At 37.6% G+C, this 23402-nt stretch overlaps 1 long non-coding RNA gene across 2 annotated transcripts in view; it reads right to left on the minus strand.

Annotated features, from left to right (window-relative positions):
• LOC129074175 (uncharacterized) overlaps positions 1 to 17278 on the minus strand; it is a 215087-nt gene extending 197809 nt beyond the window's left edge. The window contains exons 1-2 of one of the 2 annotated variants that reach the window (XR_008529510.1): positions 16891 to 17278; positions 16618 to 16729 (exon numbers count right to left, since the gene is read on the minus strand). This is a non-coding gene — a long non-coding RNA (uncharacterized LOC129074175). Of the gene's footprint in view, positions 1 to 16617; positions 16834 to 16890 lie in introns of those variants that run through there. The other variant, XR_008529509.1, reaches the window with a different exon arrangement.
• Between the last annotated feature and the right edge of the window lie 6124 nt (positions 17279 to 23402).

Consider the following 23402-nt stretch of genomic DNA (forward strand, 5'->3'; position numbering starts at 1 on the left):
TTTAAAATTTTGAATTCATGGTGTTAAGTAAGATCTCATCTTCATGAAGAGAGGGTATTTCAAATTAGGCAATAGGACTTACAGATTCCTGTGCAAGAATACTTTAAAAAGAAGAGAAATTTTCTTTTAAAACAGTATAAAAAAGCAGGATTCATGGAAGGAAAGTCTGGTAAATATTAATATTAAATTTAAAACATTTATAAGAAAATATAAATAAAATAAAAAGAACAGCCACAAATTAGGAGGTATTTACAATTCTTACATCTAAAAATAGATTATAATACAGAAAATAACTATGTAAATATTCTATGACTCAGTAAGAAAAAGACAAGGAACCCCATAGAATAATAGAGGTGAAAGTACAAGAAAACACAGAAAAAATGACTTGTTGATAAAATATTCAGAAGTTGTCAACTTCACTATTAATCAAAGACACAAAAATTAAATGATGAAACACTCTTCCAATACCCATTAGGTTGGCAAAAATAAATAGCCTGTTAATACCACACAAATGAGGACATGGTCAATGTGGAAACTATTGTGAGAATGTAAATTATTTAATATTCCAACATTAAAGTATCCAAATAATAGTAGTTATTACAAAAGACATAAAAATATATGAGAATAATATAAAATAACTTCAGGATAATTGGGGTAAAGTAGGGAAAAGAATGAGACATAGTTATAATTTATGTATTAAAAATAGATATGTAAAATAAATTTTGTAAAATATTAACAGCTATTTAAATTATGGTTGATATATAGATGTTTATTATTTTCTGTAGCTTTTTGTTAATTAGGTATGCCTCAGATTTAAACATTTAAAGGGTTTTGAAAAGTCTAACTTTTCCCCCACACTACCTGCAAGAGATGCTAATTAAGGAAAAAAATTACTGCACATTGTAACACACAAAAAGAACATAGCATATTATTTGGAAATAAACAGTGATGAGAATTCAAGTCCTAGCTTTTATAATTGTTGAACATAAAGTTCTTGTGCAAGTCACTCAGCCATTAATTTTCTCATCTATGAAATAGAAACATAGCAATGCTAGTGGTATTAATATTTATTAATATTAGAATTTTGGAAGAATCAAATGAAAAGATAGATGTGTCCTAGCTGGTGTGGCTCAGTGGATTGAGCACCGGCCTGCAAACCAAAGGGTCGCTGGTTCGATTCCTAGCATAGGGCACGTGCTTGGGTTGCAGGCTAGGTCCACAGCAGGGGGTGCGCGATATGCAACCACACGTTGATGTTTCTCTGACTCTCTCCCTCCCTTCCCCTCTCTAAAAATAAATAAGTAAAATCTTAAAAAAGAGAAAAGGTAAATGTGAAACATTTGGTAAACTAAAATAAAACATAAACATTAATTTTCATTATTGCTATTATTGCTTCTGAGTTGGATAGAATTAAATTGCTGCATCTTTTTATTTCTTCTACATGGGTTTTGGCTGAGATGTTTTTGATTTTAAAAAATGACAAAAATAAAAACCAGGATAAAGAATAATAAAATTCAAAAGGGACATAAAATTCACAAACTAGAAATACATTAATATACATTGTACATAATATGTAATGTGATATTATAATACCATGTACAAGATAAATAACAATTATCAGGATCTTACTGTTTATTTAAAAGTTCAGAGCATTTAAATTCTCTCATACTATCACGCAAAAATTGCCAAGTATTTTCAATATGTAAAATACAAAAGTGTAAGTTCAAAAGTAACATACTTTTCTAGATTTTAGGAAAAGAGATATAAAACACTTAAAAATATCTTTTCTGTATTTGATAAAGTTCTTCATATTTTTAATTTAAAATAGTATTACAAAAGTTATATTTCTGAATTTTTGTCAGCTAGAAGTAGATTTTCATTGTTTATATCTCACAATGTATGTCATGGTGCAACATTTTGAAAATATAAGTAAAATATAAATAAGAAAATTAAAATAACCTGAAATTTTAATTATACTTTGCAGTACTTGAGAAATAAAGTGTGGGCCAAAATAAGAGTTGTAGTAGTAGAAATTAGAAAAAAAAATTATTGAACAAGAATCATTAGAGAATAACTTGAGTACCACATTCACTTGCTTCTACATCATTTTTTTTTTCACATCTCCCTTCCACTGCTGTTCTGGCATCCTCTAAGGCACTGGCCTCAAAAGCAGGCATGCGAGCCTCCGTGGTTCCTCTGCTGATTCCCTGGAATGTAGGAAGGAAATACTATATTGTTCTATGTTTTTTACCTAAAAGTTAGAACAAAAATGAGCTTTACTTTTATGTAATATAAGAATTTATTCTGTACCCTTTCTTGGTTTGCATAATAGATGTTCAAATATCACATCAAATTGGCAAAGGGACTGTGCAGAAAGTGAGAATTCTATAACATGGTGTGGTTGACATTGTTTTACCAACATTTTTTTTTTTACTTTTAACATATCCAAAGCATCACATTCCTTAGCAAGTAGATTTCCATATCTTGTTATCTCATTTTAACAAAATTAGCATTTACACATGACACAGGTCTTAGAAGGATTATTGCGAAAAAAACGAAAACCAATATAAATTAAGGGTAAGCCTAAAAATGCAAGCACAGACAAACTTCAAGCAAATGGAAGCAAAAACCATTTCCTATTTCTGGAACAAGGTCTTTGTCAGCTGCATTATGAGGCATAAATGATGAACAAGTGTCATATCTGACAAAAACTCAGATAGTTACAGACTTTTTAAATAAGGATTTATACCCATATCTTTCCAAAGTGTATATTATGCCTCGAGATTCTAGTTAATTATAGTAGAAAATAGCATGACAGAAAAATATTTTTTCAACTTTATGGCATAGTTTATTATATCTATTTTGTGTATGCATTACGATGTATACAGTAGATGCGCACAATATCTCAAATTCATAGTCCTAAACAAACAAATTTGAGGGTATCTAAGTCAGGAGTTTTATTCTGATCAAAAGTTTTTCATGGCAATTATACTTATCTTGTCCTCCTCCCTTACATTCTTCCCGTTCAACTTCCACACTGTAAAGAGGGTGCTTGTACAAATCAAAAGAATTAATTGACTGTTGAGTGCCCATCATATTTCAGAATGTCTGATAATGGGTACTCAACAAACATTTACTGCGTGAATAAATGACTGCATGGAGGAATAAATGAATGGAACAGTGAGGGAGTGTGAGAGGTGAAGAGACGAATTTTGGAGTCTTGGTAATTTGCATGTTGGCTCTAACACTGAGCAGAAATGGGCCTCAATGACTGCAGCATTGAGAAAATTAAATAAATGTTTACTTATAATTCATTTAAAATGGGGTGTTGCTTGAGTTAAGATTGCTGATTTTGGAATAAGAGTGGAAATCAGTAAAGGAATCAATGAGCATTTATCTGGAGCCCATTGTAAGGAAGTTACCCCAAAGCACAAGAGGAATAAAGATTTAAAACATAGCTTTAAATTAACGTGCTTTTCTCCCTATATTCTCCTTTTTTTCTTCCTATTCTCCAAATAAAATGATTACGCTATTATAATAACAATGTATGTTTCTTACCACCTAATTCACCATTTCTCCTGTTTTTGCCTGCAAACTCACCTATTATTCATTCAATCAATAGCAGTTTAAGAAAAAAAGAAAACAAACAGTATTTCTTTGTTGCTGAGCTTAATATCCTGTGCTTTTGATGGTAGTCATCAAATTTTATTAAAACCCAGTGTTGTAACTGTCTTGATCATGAGAAGGGCATCTTCCTTTAGTTTTTAGAACCATGTCAATGGAATTTTTACTTAACAGTTATATATTATTTCCTTTAATCTGTTGATGTTCACTTAGCCATTGACTCAACAAATATTGATTGGGCACTGTTATGTGCCTCAACTGCTTCGACAGTGGAGGTACAGCAATGAGCAGAGGAAGGCTCAGCCTCCTGAGCTCTACCTCCTGGTGGGGAAGGCAGGCGAGGCCTTTGTCAGGGATGCCTGAGGACAAGAGTGAGAAGTGAGCACGCTTGTCATTCTTCGAAGTTTATTTTCTCCTCTGTTTTTAATTAACAAAATTTCTAAACATATCCTGCCCTATAGGCTTCCCATTTCCTACCAATCAGCTATTAAAAGGTTTGCTGGTAACAGTCCTAACTCTTTCCAGTACATATTTTATTTTTAGTAAACTCTCATAAATAATAAAAACTACAAAAATTAAAATTTTTAAGGAACTGTTCTCTGACCCCAGGGATACTTGAACATATTTGGCTTTGTTAGAATTGTTTTCTCAGAGCAGTTCACAAAATGTCGGGAGCAGGCCGGTCAGTTATTTCAAGGAGAATAATCTACTGCATGAGAGGATACAGGTAGCTTGGTCAACGGCTCATGAAGTCTGGCAGGTTACAAAAGAATCTTTAAAGTAGGGTTGCCGTACATTTATCTGATTTTCAATTTTTTTTAATTCTAGTTAATTATAAGGAAACTCAGTCTTAGACATTCCATGTCCTTATCTATCTGAAAACATAGCATACACTTTTGATCATTTATTTCTCTTTCGTTTGACACTTTGAAGATTTTACATGAAACCTAACACTTTGACACAGAGAAAAAGAAAACTGGACAGTTTCTGCATCTGCTCTGAAAAGGCTTATTCCTCATCGGAAAAGCCATCACAGTCACAGTATCAGAGTATATCTAAAATAGGAAAACACCATTCACTCTCACTGTCCTTCATGTTCCTTGGATTGAAATCTCAGCCTTATGGCATGTTAGTAACATAACTTGGGCAAGTCACTTTCCTCTACTTCTTCATTTGCAATATGAGGAAAATTAGAGGGCCTACCTGTAAGTAGTAAATGAACAAATGCATGAGGGGCGGGGCAGCTGTGAAAGTACCTGTTATACAATCAGGGCGATATAAATGTCGGCTAGTTGACCAGAACATGTGAGCCATGAGGGCAAGGCCTTTTTATTTTTATTTTTTAAACTGATACAGCTCCAACACCTACAGCGGAACCTGGCACAGAGTGGAAGTTTAATAAATATTTGTTGAACAAATGAATGTCAAAACAAACATAACTCAGACATTTGGACATATTTATCTAATGTATGGGGTTATCAGATGAATTGTGGCTCTGTGTTTTAGATCTGAATGAGGGCTGTGCTGCTCCAGGGTGACAGCTGAGGGCTCCCAAGGCAGAGAAGAAAACAGAGCAGAAAGAAAAGTGTGAAGACTCAAGGGAGGCATTGGTTTCTTTCCTCCCCAATTCTCTCAGAACAACAGTAAAATAAATGTCTTGGGACACTCAGAAGAAGGGAGAGTGGGAGAATAGAGTACAGCGCCCCACATGGTCAGCCTCTTCTTGGCAATGACATAATCCAGAGCGGAGTCAGCACACAGAGTGAGAAGGTGAGTGGAAAGGACTCCAGGTTTCCAGGTTTCCACGTGGTAGGAAGTGTGTGTGTGTGTGTGTGTGTGTGTGTGTGTGTGTGTGTGTGTGAAGAAAGGCTTGAGGGCAGGAGTGGTCCAAGGAAATCACAAAAGACACCAGCGTTTTAGAGCTGCCCCACCTTCCCCCTGAACACCAGGGTTCTCTACCCACCAGAACCATGCTCCCAACACCTGGCAGGGGTTCTTTTCTTTGGTGAATTCAGAACCCTCCGGTGTTCTACCACTCCGTGAAATGCACATCCTCCTGCTCTGCACCTTATTATTCTAACATTCTTCTCAGCCTTCTGCTCCATTCAGAGAATCTGGCAAACCATCTAGGATAAAAGAGACATAAGTGATGCCCTGGCTGGTGTGGCTCAGTGGATTGAGCACAGGCCTGAGAACCAAAGGGTCACCAGTTCGATTTCCAGTGCAGGGCACATGGTTGAGTTGCAGGCCAGGTCCCCCATAGGGCGCGTGAGAGGCAACCACATATTGATACTTCTCTCCCTTTCTCTCTCCCTTACCCTCTCTCTAAAACTAAATAAATAAAACCTTTTTTTAAAAAAAAAAGAGAGAGACATAAGTGATAAGAAGTTTTTGTTGATGACAAAGGAATCCATCTCTGCTGAGTTGGCCCATATCACTTATGAAAGGCTGGGCTGAGGCTTGGACAGGGAGGTGGCCCTCCATAGTAAGGGAGCCCTTCCTAGGTTCTCAAAGCACCCTGCGCTTGCAATAATTCAGACCAACCTGCATCTAGGCTATGATTAAAACGGAGGAAAAAAGGAAAATGAGACTGAGCAGTAGAATACAGTTTGGATATAGCCTGCTAAGGAGCAGAGATTAAAACACACATTTAAAGTAGACTGATCAGAAAAGTAATCACCATATGAGACTGTTTATCTTCCTACAGGAAAAAAAGGGCAAAATAAACCACTACGTCAGTTTTGTGGACAACGTTTACATGGAATCTGGTGATTATGAGTTAGCTCTTTTGGTTGTATCTGTGTTCGTGAGAGAAAATACAGCTAAATTGCCTGCTGCAACACCTAATCTTAAGAGCAAATATTGTTGGTGAGATGCTCACACAACTTCCTTGCCACAGTGCAGAGCAGATTAGGCACACTGGCCTGTAAACAAGAACGCGGCCTAGGGCAGAGACCTAGCTCAAAGCAAGCAAGGCGCAGTAGATGAAAGAGTCACCACAACCATTTGCTGGAAAGGTCAGACTCACTAGAGACCACTTCTAATCCTCATGAGAACTCTGTGAAGTATTATTATCCCCACTTTTCCGAGGAAGAAACAGTGGCTCAAAAGTCATCTTCTGCTAATTGAACCCACACTCTGCTATCTCAGGGCACAGTCACACAGCTGCATGGGGTGGTTTCATAAATCCCTGCTCCCTAATTCAGACAGATGTGAAGATAAAGCAAGATAACACAGGTGAAAATACTTGGAAAATTAAACTATACCCATGAGAAGCATTATTATGTACAAACTTTTCTTGGATGGGAATAGACATTAAAGTCTTGGCCATGTGCAAAATTGTTCTTAATTTAAAAAGTTGTTCAACCCTGTTTTTAGCCCCAGGATTCTCTGCTTCTTATGTATGAAGAGGCAAATGAAATATAGTCATGCAAGAGGCCATTTCTTTAATTTTCTGGATTGTCACATTCATTCAGCATGAAATTTTCTACAGAAAGTCAATTTTGGAAAGTTCCAAACTTAATTAGATCTTGCAGTTTTGTGATCTTCATTATAATTATCAAATACTGAAGAGCTAATAAAGGATCAACCTCTGGGCTGCAGAATAACCTAATCTATTCATACCTCAGTGACATCCTGAATTAGAATTGGGGGCTGATGAACTCCAGTGCACTGGCCAACCAACCATAGTCAGCAAATTTCGATACAAACAGCCTTGGTCAGACCACGATGAATACATGATATGCAAAATAATCCAATAAACTTTATCAATAATACATGGGTAATTCAGATGAGACATACACTAGAGTAGCAAGTCTAATTAAGAGAATTTCTATGATAAAGCTGAAACCCTATTTCCTGCTTTAATGCAATTATTCATTTGAGTCTATTGTTACAAGAACAATGAGCAGTGAGTATGTTCCTTATTAGTGATCCTTCTTCCTGAAACTTGCAATTTTACCAAATAATACGTATCACCCTTTTAATATTCCAAAGGATATTTCAATACCCAGACATTCTCTGTAATGTAGGTTTTGTTGAAGACAGAGCGGTAAATTTTGGATCACTTGTGTTTTTAAAAATTTTGTCTTTTTCTTTTTGTTTCATTTTTTGAAGATTGCTCCAGATAATTTGGGGGGTGTTTCTATAACTTTTGGGATTTAGTTGTATTTTATAAATAAATTCTACCACAACAGAACCATAATTCTAGCAGCACTAAAAACCTCATTAACTCCTTCAGATCTGTAGCATCTTAATTTACTATCACCTCTGCAACTATCTCCCAGACTCTTAATGTTTAAGAGCCAAAGGGGTAATCCAAAGACTGCAGGGGAGAAAGTTCTAATTTAACTAAATGTATTGCTATACATTGATGGAAACTCAGATTCTAAAGTTTTGGGAAATTTGAAGATAGAGGCTGGGGAGAAAAGGCACAGCTGTTTAAAAATTTACCATTTTTTAAGGTATATTTTACATTTGGAAAGACTAATTAAGTCCTTTGAATAAGCAATTAAGTTATGCATGTCCTGAATGGTTTTTTAATGAATTAGCTTTAATGTGAGTGCACAAAAAAGTTCAAACCAGGACAAACTCCTTAATATTCTGTGCCTTTGAGGGGTGAGTAGTAGGAAGAGGTTAGAAATGCTTGGAGAAAAAAATCATGTTACTCTTTTTGTCTGAATATAGATAGAAAAAGTATTGTGCCTAAACTGTTGTTTGATTATATGCAACTAGTATGGTTTGTTTTGTGTTTCTTGCATGTCTGTCTGTCTATTTGTTGGAAGCATTCTTTCTTGTTAGTGGAATCCTTGGAGAGTTGCTTGTAGTAAGTACAGAGAGGAGGAAGCACTGAAAAGGCTTTGTGAGAAGCTTTTACAGATGCTGAACACAAGCAGAATCACTTGGGGTCCCAGCAACAAAGTATGCCTCAGATCCAGGCGGGGGGACAGTTCTGCCATCTCCAAACAAAATCCAACTGTATGTACCATCATGAGAAGTGAAAGCTTTGAAGGAGAAGAATAAAGTCTTCTTGTCATGGACACTAGTGATCTCATGAATGTTCTATCAGGAATGGCAGAAATAAAGCTTCTTTTTCTAGCTTTGAGGGAAGATAACTTTGGCCAAGAAGAGATTTAGTAGGAGTGGAAGAATGTGACAGATCTTTAAATTGACAGTCACGCATATTGGCTTGTAGCAAATATAAAGGACCAATATGGAAACTCACCTAAATGAATAGGGGAGATTTTGTTGTTAGAAGCCGCTAATATCAGGCAATAGATCTACTTGGGTTCTGAAGTAATTGTAAACAGGCACTACAAGTTGGTGGTCATCTTATTGTATAATCGTAGACTGGTTTTGTCAATGATTCCAAAACAGATGTTCTAGCCAGTGTTATACATTTTTACTTGAGTAAATTCTAAAAGAAAACTAATCTATTAGGCCAAAATATTTTTTAAATTTAGCATCAGTTTCCCCTAAAACATGAATTTTAATATACAGTTTAAAGGCTTCTCAGAGAATGTGCTTTCCTTTCATTTAAAGGTGTTTCATACTTCTTATGAATAGTCCAAGAAAACAATTGTTTCTGTTGTATTCAGTCAAACAGATTTGCTTGCAATTTCTTGGTAAAGAATGTTCTTTTTCTTCTCTGTATAACCAAATCTATTCTATTTAAAAACATCACTTTAAAATTCCACGTCTTCAATAAAAAAACTCAGGACTAATTGAAGATAAATTTATTCTCTGTCTCCCTAGCTATTCATTTATTTATTCAAAAGAATATACAAAGTCTGTCTGGAAAAAGTCCAGCCATTGTTAATATAACAAGAATGGTTTGTGAGACATTGGTGTAAACTGGCAGCCAAGGAGAGCGGACTGGAATGAGCATACATGAACAATGATGATTTCACTGTACTGTTTAGTGGAGCAGGGGCAGTAGATGCTGTTGAGTGAGCATGTGCACTGTGTGGCCAACACGTTCAAAATGATTGAGCAAGTAGAGCAATGAATCTGCATCAAATTTTGCATTAGGCTAGAACATTGCTCTGTACAAACTATTCAGATGATTCAGAAGGCTTTTGGGAAAGATGCAATGAGTGCAGCACAAATAAAAACATGGCACAAAAGCTTCAAAGATGGTCGAGAATCTGTTGAAAGTGATCCACACTCTGTAAGGGTTGCAACAAGCAGAACACTGGAGAATGTTAAATGTGTACAGGCTGCCAATTAACAAAGATCTGTGACTGATAGCACAAGATCTAGAAGCTAATCTGGGGATTCCAAAAACTACTGTGTCTGAGGTTTTGACAAAAGATCCTGGCACAAAACTGGCCATGGCAAAATTCACTCCATGGTTTCTGCTGCAATAGCTGAAGGAACATTGTGCTGCAGTTGCTAATAACTTGATTCAAACTACTGTCAAAGAACCAGATTTCTTCAAGAAGGCCATAACATTGGAGGCAACTGAGGTTTCATTGTCCTATGTACAATGTTTCTTGTACCTTATATTATCTTCAATAAATGTCTCTTTTTCATATTACATGGCTTATACTTTCTGGACAGACTGGGTACATCTATTGAGGATGACATTGTATCAAGCACCCATTAGGAACTCACTTATGCTTTTGAATTGTCAGTTTTCTTGTTGTGTGTCTGATTTTGTGTTCTTCAACTAGATTTTAATTATCAGGAAAGGTACAGCATTTTACATGTCTTTGCTCACTGCCTTAGTGCCTAATTTCTTGAACACAGAAGGCATTCACCAAATGTATGATGGATTTGACTCAAATTTCAGTCTTTAAATAAAAGAAAATGGCTACTGAATTATATTCCTTTATAAGGGCTAGAAGACAATACTATCACTAACTGAGTTCCTCTTGTGTGTTCAGATATTTTCATAGGTGATCTCTAGTCCCTATGGAACTCCGCTAAGATAAAATTCTAGTAGCCCCAATGTGTCTGTGAGGAAAGAGATACTGTGAGAAAAGACACTATCCTGGGTTTCTCTGCTGGAACTGTCTCTGAAATCTAGGCCTGGTGATTCTTAAAAACCAAGAGGATTGATTCTCAACTAGGGAGAGATTCTGCCTCTGCAGTTGTTACCGTGACAGCTTCCTTTATAGATGAGCCAAGGGAAATACATCTTAATATCATTCAGAAAATGTCATATGTGTCCTGCTTTTTCCTGTTTCTGTGCCTTTTTCTGTTTCCTTAGCTAAAATTCCAATGACTTACCCTTTTCAGAGAATTAAAAGCCACTAAACAATAAATATCACTCTCACACTATAAAATAAAAACTGCTGAATAAAAGAAAAAATATTTAAAAAATCTGTTAATCTGTGAATACATGCTAAGTAATGGATTGTAAATTTATTCAATACTACACATACATATCTGGGTTATAATGATTGGGTTTGTTGTAGTTGTTTTGAAGTTGAAAAAGCATAGAAAGTATTTTATATAATCAAGGCATATACATTGGAAAGAAGTGAGACACCAAATTGATTTTCAAACTAGCTGTTGTTCTTTACATATGATAATATTACAATAAGAAAGAGATTTAAAACAGTAAGAATTTTACTAAGTAAAATAATTTGTCATTACTTAATGATATTCGTAGTGCAACAATTTGTAATTACATATCATACTTTTTACAGTATTTGTTTACAAATGGAGACTCTTCAAACGATTTCTCTAGCTGTTGCCAATACCTGCAGAAGCTTGGTCATAAGACCTTTGATACCTCAAAAGATCCAAGAGGAGATGGGTTTTATCAAGAATAAGCTTGGTGAGGGGGACAGGAAAATGATCTGTAGTCTCAATTACAGCATCTAAGAACCCACCTCCCTGCCAGAAGCTATTCATCAGTAGCTATTTATTTTCATAGTGATTCACTGTTCTTAACCCTCTGCTATGTTAGAGATGAAAAAAAAAAAAAAAGCTGATTATTACTAATCTTGTCATTGGGGAAATGTGTAGCCAGATGGGAGGTATGGGTAGTAGCATCCAGACTGAAGAAAAATCATTCTGATTTGAAACAGGTCTATATCCTTAGTCTATCCCCTAAGGAGAAATCGGCAAAGATTAACAGGACACCAAGCCCAGAACGAGAAGACATAGGAAGGATGAGTTCCCAGCAGTTTCTTTCTCAGGAAACAAAGGATTTAAGAAGAAAGACTGAGGATCAGAGGCTTTCACCACAGGCTCAGCAAAATATTTAATCCTCAATTCCCCAAATGTTGGAAAAGGACCTTGTAATATATTTCTGGACTTGGTTGTAGAGAATGAGATATAACTGATTCTACAAACTGAAGATATTGGGAAGGGCTAGGAAAGGCAGAAACTTAGGGATAAACAACATAAAGACCTGATTATAAATCATTACTGTGACAACACAAAGCCTCGGGGCAGTAAAATATTATTGTAAAAATGTATGATAGGCAATAATGCCTGTTGCCATTACTTCTATGCAAAACTTTCCTGGAGGTCACAGGTAATACAAAAAAATGAGGGAAAATAGAAATAATTATTGTGATTCAAAAAGAAAAACAGTTATTCATTATAGACAACATGATTCTCTATACAGGAAATAAGAGAGAATCTAGACATAAATATGTAGAACTAATAAGATAATTCAACAATGATACTAGATACAAAATAAATACATATAGAGTAACTGTGTTCCTGAATGTCAGCAATAGCAAAGTAAGAAAATAACATTAATAAGTATTTTATTCATAAGAGAAACAGTAACCATTAGGTATGTAGGGAAAATTTTAAAAAAAAAAAAAGCATGAGCCCTAGCTTGTGTGGTGGCTCAGTGGATTGAGTGCTGGCCTGCAAAGCAAAGGGTCACTGGTTCAATTCCCCGTGTAGGATGCATGCCTGGGTTACAGGCCAGTTCCCCAGCAGGGGGCGCCTGAGATGCAACCACACATTGATGTTTCTCTCCCTCTCTTTCTCCCTCCTTTCTCCTCTCTAAAAATAAATAAATAAACAGAACCTCTTAAAAAACTCATGAAAAACAAATATGTCAAAAATGAGAAGCTTATGTAAAAGGTCAGGTAGCTAGACCTAAATAAATGAAACTACTTATCAATATATATGCTATCATAAATATGTCAATTCTTTCCAAGTCAGTCTCAAAATTCAAGCAAAAATTCCATAATAAATTTTCATAGTTTCTGAAGGGCACAGAAGAGCCAAGTTTGAAGAAGAGTGAGATTAGAAACAGCTGAAGGCTCATTCTACCATTTGTAAAGACTTACCATAAAACTACAGTAGAAAGGTAGCGTTGGCACAGATGTAGACAAATAGGCTGATAGCACAGAAACTGCACCAAAACAAACTTTAACAGGTTGAATTGTGCCCCACACCCACCCCAAAGTCATGCCTACCTAGCCTCGGAATGTACCCTTATTGGGAAATAGTTAGCAGATGTAAATAGTTTCAAGCTGAAGTCACAGTGCACTAGACTGGGCCCTAATCCAATGAGTAGTGTCCCATCAGAAGGCTAACTGAGGACTGAAGACACCAGGGAAGAGTCTAACGATGAAGGCAGAGATTGGAGTCACGTAGCTACAAGCCAAGGATCACCAAGATTGATGACAACTACCAGAAGCTAGGAAGAGGCAGAAATATCCTCCCCAAGAACCTTCAGAGAGAGCATGGTCCCTGCCAATACCTTGATTTAGGACTTCTTGCCTCCAGAACTGAGACAATACATTTCTGTTGGTTTAAGCCACACAATTTGTGGTCATCTGTTTTAGCAGCCCAGAAAACTAATACACCAACAAACACATATATTGGAGATTTATACAAGGCTGCCACATTGTACAGCTCCAGGGGACACCATTTACTTTGTATTCTATGTGCTCTGGGATTGCGCCATTCACACAGAATATAATGTGAATGATATCCCCCTAGACCTGTGCAGAGCAGCAGCCTTCTTTATGCAGGAGAGAGAAGGCAGTACAAGTTAACATTAAAAAGTTAACTTTCCAATAAAGTGTGCTGGAACTGATCGCTAGTCATGTGGAAAAAGATAAAGTTAGAACCTGATTTTTTACTTTATAAAAAAATAATCCTAGATGGATTGATGGCCTATATAAGAAAAAAAATTAATTCTTAAAGAATTATTCCCTAAGCAAAACACAAAAAAATCCCTAAAACACTGCTTTGAAAAGTTTGACTATATTAAAATTAAAATATTCTGTATGACAAACAACATCATAAACAAAGTGAAAATACAAGCTACAGAAGACATTTGCATATGTATTCCCTATACAAGATTAATATCCAAAATATTTTAAAAACTCCTGTAAGTCAATAAAAAAGATAAACAAAAGAAAAACCTAAAATATATGAACAGATAAGTCACATGGGAGGAAAGACACCATATTTATAAAAAGATGATAAACCTTATTTATGTTTAATTTAAATACATGAACGTCTACTTTATATCCTGGAGATTAGGAACAATTAAGGAGTCTGTTAATACTGATGATTTGCTAGGATATGGGCACATGCAAATTCTCATATGTTGCTAGCATGTTATTAACATCAATACAGCACTTTGTAAGGCAATTGGCAATATCTGGTAAAGTTAAAGATATATATCACTATACTCCAACAAATCCACTTTAAGGTGTCTGTCCTAGAGGAACTTAAATAGGGCATTAGGAATCATGAAATTGTGTATTATTGGTAATAGAAAAACACTTCAAACAATCTACATGGCCATCAATAAGGGAGTGGATAAATTACTGCATATTTATATAATTAAATATTTATTATATGCTTACATAATTTTATATTTATAAATGAATTAAGACCGCACTTACATGACTTTTGAAAAGATGCTGTAAAGCATACATGCTGTATAGCATCACAATGTAAAATTTTAAATCTCATAGTATTATACTAAACATTGCAAAAATAGTTGTTTTTTTGGATAAATGCATATGTTTTTATGATATAGCAATGGTCTAGAAGAATACATACAAACTTCAGAATAATGTTCACTTATGAGGAAAGTAAGCAAGAATGAGATGAGGTGCCTTTAATCAAATATACAATATTTTGATTATATTTTTAAAATCTAGAGGAAATATTGCAAAATGTTAACATATATAAACTCTGGTTTGGGCAGTACACGGATATCTGATGCACTATTTTCTAATGTTTTAGTACACTTGAAATATTTGGTAAACAAAATAGAGACAGAGAAGGAGAGGAAAAGAGGCGGACACAGAAGGGGCAGCAGGGGGAGGGAGGAAGACAGACATGGTCTTAAGACACTGGCCGCCCCGCATGCTAACTGTGGCAGGGTGCGCTTTGGCTGAAGGAGCTTGGCTGTGGGCTCAGGTGGACTTAATTCTAGCTTCTTTCAATGTGGACAAGTTAGCTATTCTAGGACTCTGTTTACCCATCTGTAAAATAGATTAAGTTGAACCAAAACTGCTCTGTGAAGACTAAGTAGTGAGGTATGTAGAATGCCCAGTGAAGTGCCCATCAGGTACATATTGAGCTTCCGTGAATGGTTAAAGCCCTCCCTCTTCCTTTAAGTGGTGAGAACAATAAAGTCAGTGTAGAAAGTATAACATCTTAACTCACTGGATAGAACTGAAGTCCTCCTTCTCATGCAGTCTTTTTTCTTTTCATCTCAGTAAAAGTAATTTTGACAAGAGATTAAATGCCTTGGCGTGAACAAAGATGCAGACCATAGAGAAAATTGTAGGGCTTCTGTTTCCACCAAAGTATCCATTAAAAGGGTAGGTGAGAAAGTTCCCATGGCTCTGCATTTAAGCTCAAGTCACTTATTTAAGGAGATCATGGCATAGGCCCTTCACCCTTGGTTGTTAATGACCTCACTTTGAAGCACTGAATGGAACACGCAGTAGGGTCAATTGCAGTTTCAATGACAAGAATTAAAGCGCAAAGCTCCCTAATGAGATCTGTGCTTATTCCTTGTGGTTCAAGGAGCACTGTGGTTAATGGTTTACAGCCTGCAGGGTCAATCTCCTTGCAGAAGCAGAGTTAACTTAGGCATTCCCTGGGCTGTATAAACAACACTGTCTGTAGTAGGAAGCTTGACCCGCCTTTTATCATGCCAGGAAATTCTTGGAAAGCAGCCACTGTCTGATATTTATGGTTCCATAAGCATTTGACACTGTAAGGTCCCTAATTCTGGAAAATGGCCAGTGGTTGGTTAGTTGTTAATGTACGTGTGTGTGTGTGTTTGTGTGTCACCCTTTAGGAGAGAGAAGACAAAGGGAGAAAAACTTGTAAAGTCAAAGGGTGACAAGGGTGATGTCATCCTACAGAGTAAATGAATACACATGTTTAATAGATACATATAGAAGCCCTATATTTGTATTTTTACACGCAGAAGCTAAAGTAAGATAAATGCTTTAAAAATTTTTAAAGAAAATTTACTCTTTGATTAAAAAATGTGATATATAATATTTCTCAAAATAGTGAAATAAAATAGTCTGAGCTCACATACGTTTCTGTTCCAATATAAATTCACTTCCTTGGGTTCTTTGGGCTGAAAGAAATCTTGAAGAGTTCTTTCATCCATTCTCTCTTCTCTGCACTAAAATGGATCTTTGGGGCAACCCAAGCAATTGTTTACATTATTATTTTAAAAATTGAAAAAAACTATTTTTAAACGTCTTTGGACATATATAACTCCACATCTAAAAAAAAAAAAGTCCTCCATTTAAAACCCATAATATCCCTTTCTAAAACATGTTTAAATTAAGCATAGAAAATTACATAAGATATCTCATAACTGAATCAGAGGTAGTGGTTTCATACATTTTCCGAACATCCTGTCTCCAAGGTAACCTGTTTCTTCCTGACAGGCTGGAGAGACTGGGGAAGTGAGAAGATGGAAACATGATGAAGTCGCACCCAGGGACGAGGTGGCCACTGGCTGATGGATCGATTCTGACAAGAATAAAACAATTCATAGAAATCAATGTCACCAACCTGCAGGTGCATCTCAGAATTGCTGCCGCACCGGAGATGAGTTGCAAACACCGCACTGTTCCTCCCAGTCACACCAGCATTCAATAGTCAGATTAGAAACTACCTGTTAAACCTGAACACCATAATAAAAAGTCACCTAGAAATCTTCAGCAGGTTAGCCTGGCCTACAAAGTCCAAACAGGTGAGAGAGAAATCAGAGGCACTTTATTAGAAATAACTAATATCTTACTAGGAGTTTTTGAGATTATTACAGAAGTGATGGAATCTCCTTACCAGAAGTATTTGAAAATATCCAGTTTGTCTGCACAAGCACATTTTTACCAGGGGTGTGGCCCAAGTTTGAACAGAATTGACTGGTTATTAAAGGCCCAGGCAAATGGAGATAACCCCAAATTTGGTCCAGCTTCAAGCATTCTGCATTTGTTGTGGGTTAAAAGACATCGGGTAGGGCATCTGACTGCCCAGCGTTTGTAAGAAAATGAAACTCGGTTCTCCAACCAAGGGAACCCAGATATTAATTAGTGAGTTTACCCACGTTAGCTCTTTCTTGCTTCAAGTCAGCTTTTGCTCCTTTCTAACCTAACACCTTATTCCTACTGCTCCTGCCGCCAGCAACAGGAAGACACAGCACTTCCAGTCTGAGAGCTGAGGCCTCCTGGAGAGAACTGGCTGACAGAGGCAGAACACTCAATAACACCAGCTCATGTTTCTTGAGAAGTCACTACAGGCTGGGCACTGGACCACATGTCAACACTTAGGTATCACAAAGTCTTAATGAGGGAGTATCATCATTACTTCCATTTTAAGGAGAAGGAAACTGACACTTGAGAAATGAAGTTATTCAAGGATATGCAATGAATAAGGGGTAGAGCTGGGAATCCAACCTTGGGAGTATACCTCAAAGTTCATGCTCTTCATACCATATCTTATTGACTGAATATAACAAGACTTTGCCATTAGCTAAATACTGAAAGTTAGGCCCCTCAAAATATCTCTGGATTTCAGCCTTCTGAAAAGGATAATTATTCTTGCTTCTTGTTTCAAAAAGTTTTACCTAATCTCTGAGAGGGAAAGGGAATGGTAGAAACAGTTAAGAAAGACAAAAATTAAAAGAGTGACAAGGTCCTTTTATGTTAATGAGGTCACCTCTAGAAATCTCCTAGATCACTTAAGGATGGGGATTAGTCACCAGAAGAACCAAGCATATGATTAGAGGATTGTAACTTTCAGTCCCAAGTCCCTAACCTTCAAGGAGGAAAGAAGGGCTGGAGGGTTTGAATCAATCGCCAATGGCCAATGACTTAATTAATCCCACCTATATAATGAAGCCTCCATAAAAAACCCAAGAGGATGAGGTTCAAAGAATTCCTGGGTTGGTGAACACGTGGAGTTGCTGGGACGGTGCCACCCTTGGGGAAAGCGTGGAAGCTCTGAGCCCTTTTCCCATACATTGCCCTATGCATTGCTTCCATCTGGCTATTCCTGGCTTACGTTCCTTTATAATTAACCAGAATAACCTAGTGAGTAAAATGTGCATCTGAGTTCTGTGAACTGCTCAGGCAAATTAATAAGACCAAAGGCAAGGTTTGTTAGAACCACCGGTTTATAGCCAGCAGGTCGGAAACATAGGTTAAGGGTAATCTTTTAGGACTGAGCCCTGAACCTGTGGGTAACCTGTGGGTAACAGAGTGGTCAGGCCAAATCACTGGAGAAGGCAGGGAGTGGAGAGAAAACCCCAAGGTGGAATTGAAGATTAGAAGCAGCTTGCCCTCCCTGTGAAGGGAGGGGCTGCCAGAGCGGGGGAGCTTGCCAGAGGGGGCAGATTGCCGTAGGCAGCTGAGCAGCTCGTGATTTGGCGGAAGGGAAATCCTACGGATCATGTCTGGCTGGAGAATTTACCCACTTAGGAAACATGGCCTCCAGAAGAGGGACAAAGGCAAACGGTCAACACTGGCCCTGTTGGTTGGAAAGCTAGACACTCCCACTGGCTTCTGGCAAACGTGGGAGTCTGAGAGAGGACTTTTAAACAGATTGCACCAGGAAGCAGATCGGTGGGCTCTTTTCCCCCACCTGGCTAACCTGGTCAGCCACAGGGAGCCTGACTTCCTGAGACCAGCAGGTTCCCTGGAGACCGCGTGGCTGGACTCCAAGCCCCTGCAGTACTAGCTGAACTATGGTTGGGAACCTGCTGCAGTTATCTGCATTTCAGAAAGGATGGTACTTTAGGAGTGGGAAAAGGGATTTCAGGTACATTCTTGAACTGGCAGAGGGTGTCAGGGTTGTTTGTCTTTGGGTATTTCAAAGGAAGCGGGGCCCTGGAGCAGAAACCTACCATCATTCCAAAACTATATAACCTCTAAATAAACAATCCCTTTCCTTTTCACCAAACTCCTGTCTTCAGAACTATGCCCCTAGGTGGCAAGCAATAGAACCTCACTGGCTGTTGTGGAACAGCACGAGGCTGTTGGTAATGATTTGATGCTATCTCCTGATAGATAGTGTCAAAATTGGGCTGAACTGTAGGACACCCTGTTACCCAAAATACTGTTCCTAGCAGTGGAAACACCGTATACAAAAGCCCTCAAAACAAGAAGTGTATTTGTGGCTGGAACAGAATCACAAGTAGGAATGTGAGGGGCCTGAGGCTGTAGGATACTGGAGGCTATTTTGGGGAGTTTGGATTCAAGTCTATTATATCTTATTATTTCAAAAAAATATTTATCTATTGCCCTAAATTTATCAATGCAAACGACAAAGACCAGATTCCTATAAAGAGTAGTGCAAAGTCTATGATGTGGAAACAGAGAGAGATAGAAATTGAGTGATGATGAGTGTGAAATGCTTTGGGAAAGCCACTTTTAAACCAGTTTAGATTATTGCCATTAATGTTTGTTGTTGTTGTTGTCATCTTGTTTTGTTCTTGCCCATCTCTTTCACTGGAGGAAATACACAAACTGAGGTGACTCATGGTAGGAGGGCACGTTATTCCAAGAAGGAGCCTTAAAGGTATCGTAGAGTACTAAAGCCACACCCACAAAATCTTCATTGATTCATCCAATAAACTTTTATTAAATGTGGCAGTCACCACCACCAGTTGGCTTTGTGTTCCTTGCTCATGGTACCCTGATATTTTTGTGACATCATATCCTCTCTCCCAAACCCAATACTCAATTCCACAGTTTCCTAGCCTCCTTCCCAAGTAAGAAAAAACCATATGACCCAGTTCTGGACTATAAAATGTAAATGGAAGGTTTCTGGGAACCAATGTGCTTACCTGATATAAAACTGCCTTACAGGCCTCCAGTTGCAGGGGACACAGCTAAACGATGGGTGACTCTGGATGAGGGCTCCCTGACAGTCTTGCCGACTGTATCACAGTCCAAGATGGATCCATTTAGCCTTCCTCTGTCTCTCGCACTTGGAATCAGGCCTGTACTATGGTCTGATATCCCTTCTAGTCGCTCTCAGTTCCTTCCCGTCTTCACTTACAGGCGTTCATGTTGACTACTGTCTTGGCATCTGCTTCTCAAAAGATCCAGACTAACACAAAGATATGTAATGCTACAAGAAAATTCCAAAGATGTATTGTCAAGTAAAAAAAGATAAAAAATCTGAATGGTATGTAAATTGTGCTACCTGTTGTGCTAAAATGAAGCGGGGGGGGGGGGGGGGGGGGGGAAGAATGTGAATGTATATTTTTTGTTATATGAAAATATAGTGATTATTTATGAAGGTGGGTTACAGCAGGACCTGGAAGACAGATGGAAGATGGAGAAGAGAGAGAGGTATTTTTTAAAATTCTATGCCTTTTATCCTTTTTTTTGTTTGTTTTTGAGATACACAATTTTCTAAAAGATAAAAGATTCAATATCTTTGGAAACTAATGCAGGTTTTCTGGTTGTTCTGGAATGTGTGACACATATTCTTAATAAGGTAATTTAAGAGTTAGAACGCTTTTTTGCAGGTTATACGAAGACATCAATTAGTTCAGTTGCATGGTAGAGCCCCAAAGCTGCGACTCTCTTTGTGAAGTTGAGAAAACTACTTAACACCCTCCCAACAGCATTCTGCCCCCATTCCCAGTACACAGAGCCGCATCAGCAGAGCCTCTGCTCAGAATCTGAAGTTAACATCTGAATCGATTCCTGTCTAAGTTTAAATATACGGCCAAACAGCATCCCATCCTAACCCACAAATTCTGAAGATGACCTGGATTAATTTCCACTCAAGGAGATGGTTGTTTATTAAGAAGCAATGCTGTTTTGCCCACGAGGTACGCCATCAGGGGCTGTGAGATGAGCTTTCTCTTCTAAAACCAGTTTGCAAGATAAGATTGAAAGCCAAATTATTAAAAATAATGCCTTATTAATATGTTTAATAAAAGTTATACAAAGATGTGATCAATGAAATATTTTTCAGGGATAGGCAGTTTTGGAAAAAAAATATTCATGATCTTTTTTGCCATTTCGCATTAGGACTGATAAAAAGTATTTGATTATGATGAGATGGAATAGCTTATATTGCCATGTTTAAATCTTTCAAAATTTTAAAAATTTCAGAAATCCATCTATTTGGGAGAAGAGACTGAATGATTTTAAAGTAATGATGTATGAAACTTATACTATAAAATTGTGATTTTTCCCAAGCCTCCAAAAGTGATGTCTTCAAACATGAATCCTGTGTATTTCAGAACTGTGTTCTGTAAAAAAAAATGTTACCATCTGGCACCTGTTTTTCTATTAATTCTGGTGAGTACTTGAGAGGCTTTCTTAGGGTAGCACTGGGAATAAGGGCTACTCTTTACAGAGCTCCTACTATGTTCTAGATGTTAGGGACTTTACATTTATTATCTCCAAATTATGTAACCATTCCATGACTAGGTGTTATTTCCCCCCCTTTTTTTTTCTTTTTTTAACAGATGAAGATCTGACATGAAGTAACCCAAATCTCAAATGGGGGAGAACAAGGATTCAAACCCAGGGCAGTCTGTCCACAAAGCCTAAGTCTTTTCCTTGTGCCCATTCCTACACAAAGGCACTTCTCACAGCATCGGCCACAAAGCACAAGACTAGGGATCGTTATCATCCCCAGGACTTGTATTTCATTCTCTAGGATCAGAATTTGCCCATCAGTCCTGAAGTCACCCTCATCATTATGTCTGTTCACCCCAGTCACACTTGTGGTGGATCAAGGGAAGCCAAGCAGGAGAATATGTCCTCTTCCAAGTCCTTCGGGTCACATTATCAAGCCAAATTGGAACCAGCATCGTTGAGTCTTGCTCTTTGAGGGGAAGTCCCCACATTGTAGAGAAGACAGCTTGCCTAGTGCCACTGTTCAGGCTTAACAGTTATCTAACTCTACAGGGAGACTTTCTCCACCAACACCAGGAAAATAAATGTGCGGTGGGAAAGATTTTGCGGTACCTGTGGGGCGGGGCGGGGCGGGGCTCCGCCCATCCACAGCTCTGGTTCACAGCCATCCGGGCTTTCAAGGAAAATTGAGTTTCTCTGATGAACTCAAAGAGTTAAAAAATAGCAATAAAATATCTTGGAATTCTGTGGTTGTAACACTAACTACTAGCAATTTCTTTTTTAATTTTACTGCATGACACTGCTACGTGGCCATTAAAAGAAAACAAATACAAACCAAACAAATTAAAAAAAAAACCACAATACAGAAGATGTGCACAACATGAAAACCTAAAACATTTTTGTGTATATCCTTAGATCTGAAATTTTGTAATCATGTATAAAGATAAATCCTTTATACTATATTCATTATTCTCTGTCTTTTCACTCAACCTACCTTTGAGCTTTTGCTGTATGACTACTTCAAGACTGCACCAGTCAAGGCTGGCAGTTGCAAGCAACAGAGATCTGCTTGACTGAAGCAAACTGACATTTGTAAAATGCAAAATGGTTGCTTTCAGAATTGAGATGGCCTGAGATCCAGGCCCCAGACCTCTCACGACAGGGGATTATTCCGATACCTCATCACCAAGCTGCCCTGCAGAAGGCACCACCACTGGGTGCAGCCACTGCTGCTGGCTCAGCTGACATCAGAGTTGCTGCCTGAAGGCGGCTGCCAGAAACATTGCCTCTGCTGCCCCTGAAGGAAGAACAAGCTGCTGCCACTACTGTCACCACCCTCATCAGCATGGACTCTGTGCAACGCTACGTCTTCCCGTCGCAAGCTTCCACTTGAGAGTCTGTGGAAGTTCATTCTGAATGGAAGAGTTCCAGGCCTATGCCCACGCTACAGTAAAGGGAAGCTTGAAAATTGTTTTAGCATTTCCCCTTCTGTAGTAAATGTGGGCCCAAATTTGAAGGCCAGGAATCCCCAGTTATGATTAGTGGGTCATGTGTTGTGCAAAGAAAAAAAAAAATCCAGTAAAGAGATGCCCCTTTTACTTTAAATTGGTATATGTTATACAGCTTTATCAAAATAAAGTTAATCAATCCTTAATTGTTTAATTGTGATTCTAAAGAGTAAGTGCTTCAATGGACATCCTTGTACATAATTTAGCAATTATCTCCATAAGGTAAGTTCACAGCAGTAACATTTCTGAGTCAAAGAGCATGTGCACTAGTAATTTTGGTAATTATTACCAAAAGGACTTCCAAAATGTTATTCCAATGCACATACCAATCTGATATATGAAAGTGGCTCCTTGTTGCTCCAAATTCAGCTTACTGAAAAATAAAGTGAGGATGAGCATTTTTTTTCACATTTCACTTCTTTTTCTATAAACTATTTTGCTATATGTTAAAGTGAGACTGCACTGT

The sequence above is a fragment of the Pteronotus mesoamericanus genome, unplaced genomic scaffold, assembly GCF_021234165.1.
Source record: "Pteronotus mesoamericanus isolate MK-2021 breed Mesoamerican mustached bat unplaced genomic scaffold, CSHL_Meso_final contig_46, whole genome shotgun sequence".
In the NCBI taxonomy this organism is placed as follows: domain Eukaryota; kingdom Metazoa; phylum Chordata; class Mammalia; order Chiroptera; family Mormoopidae; genus Pteronotus; species Pteronotus mesoamericanus.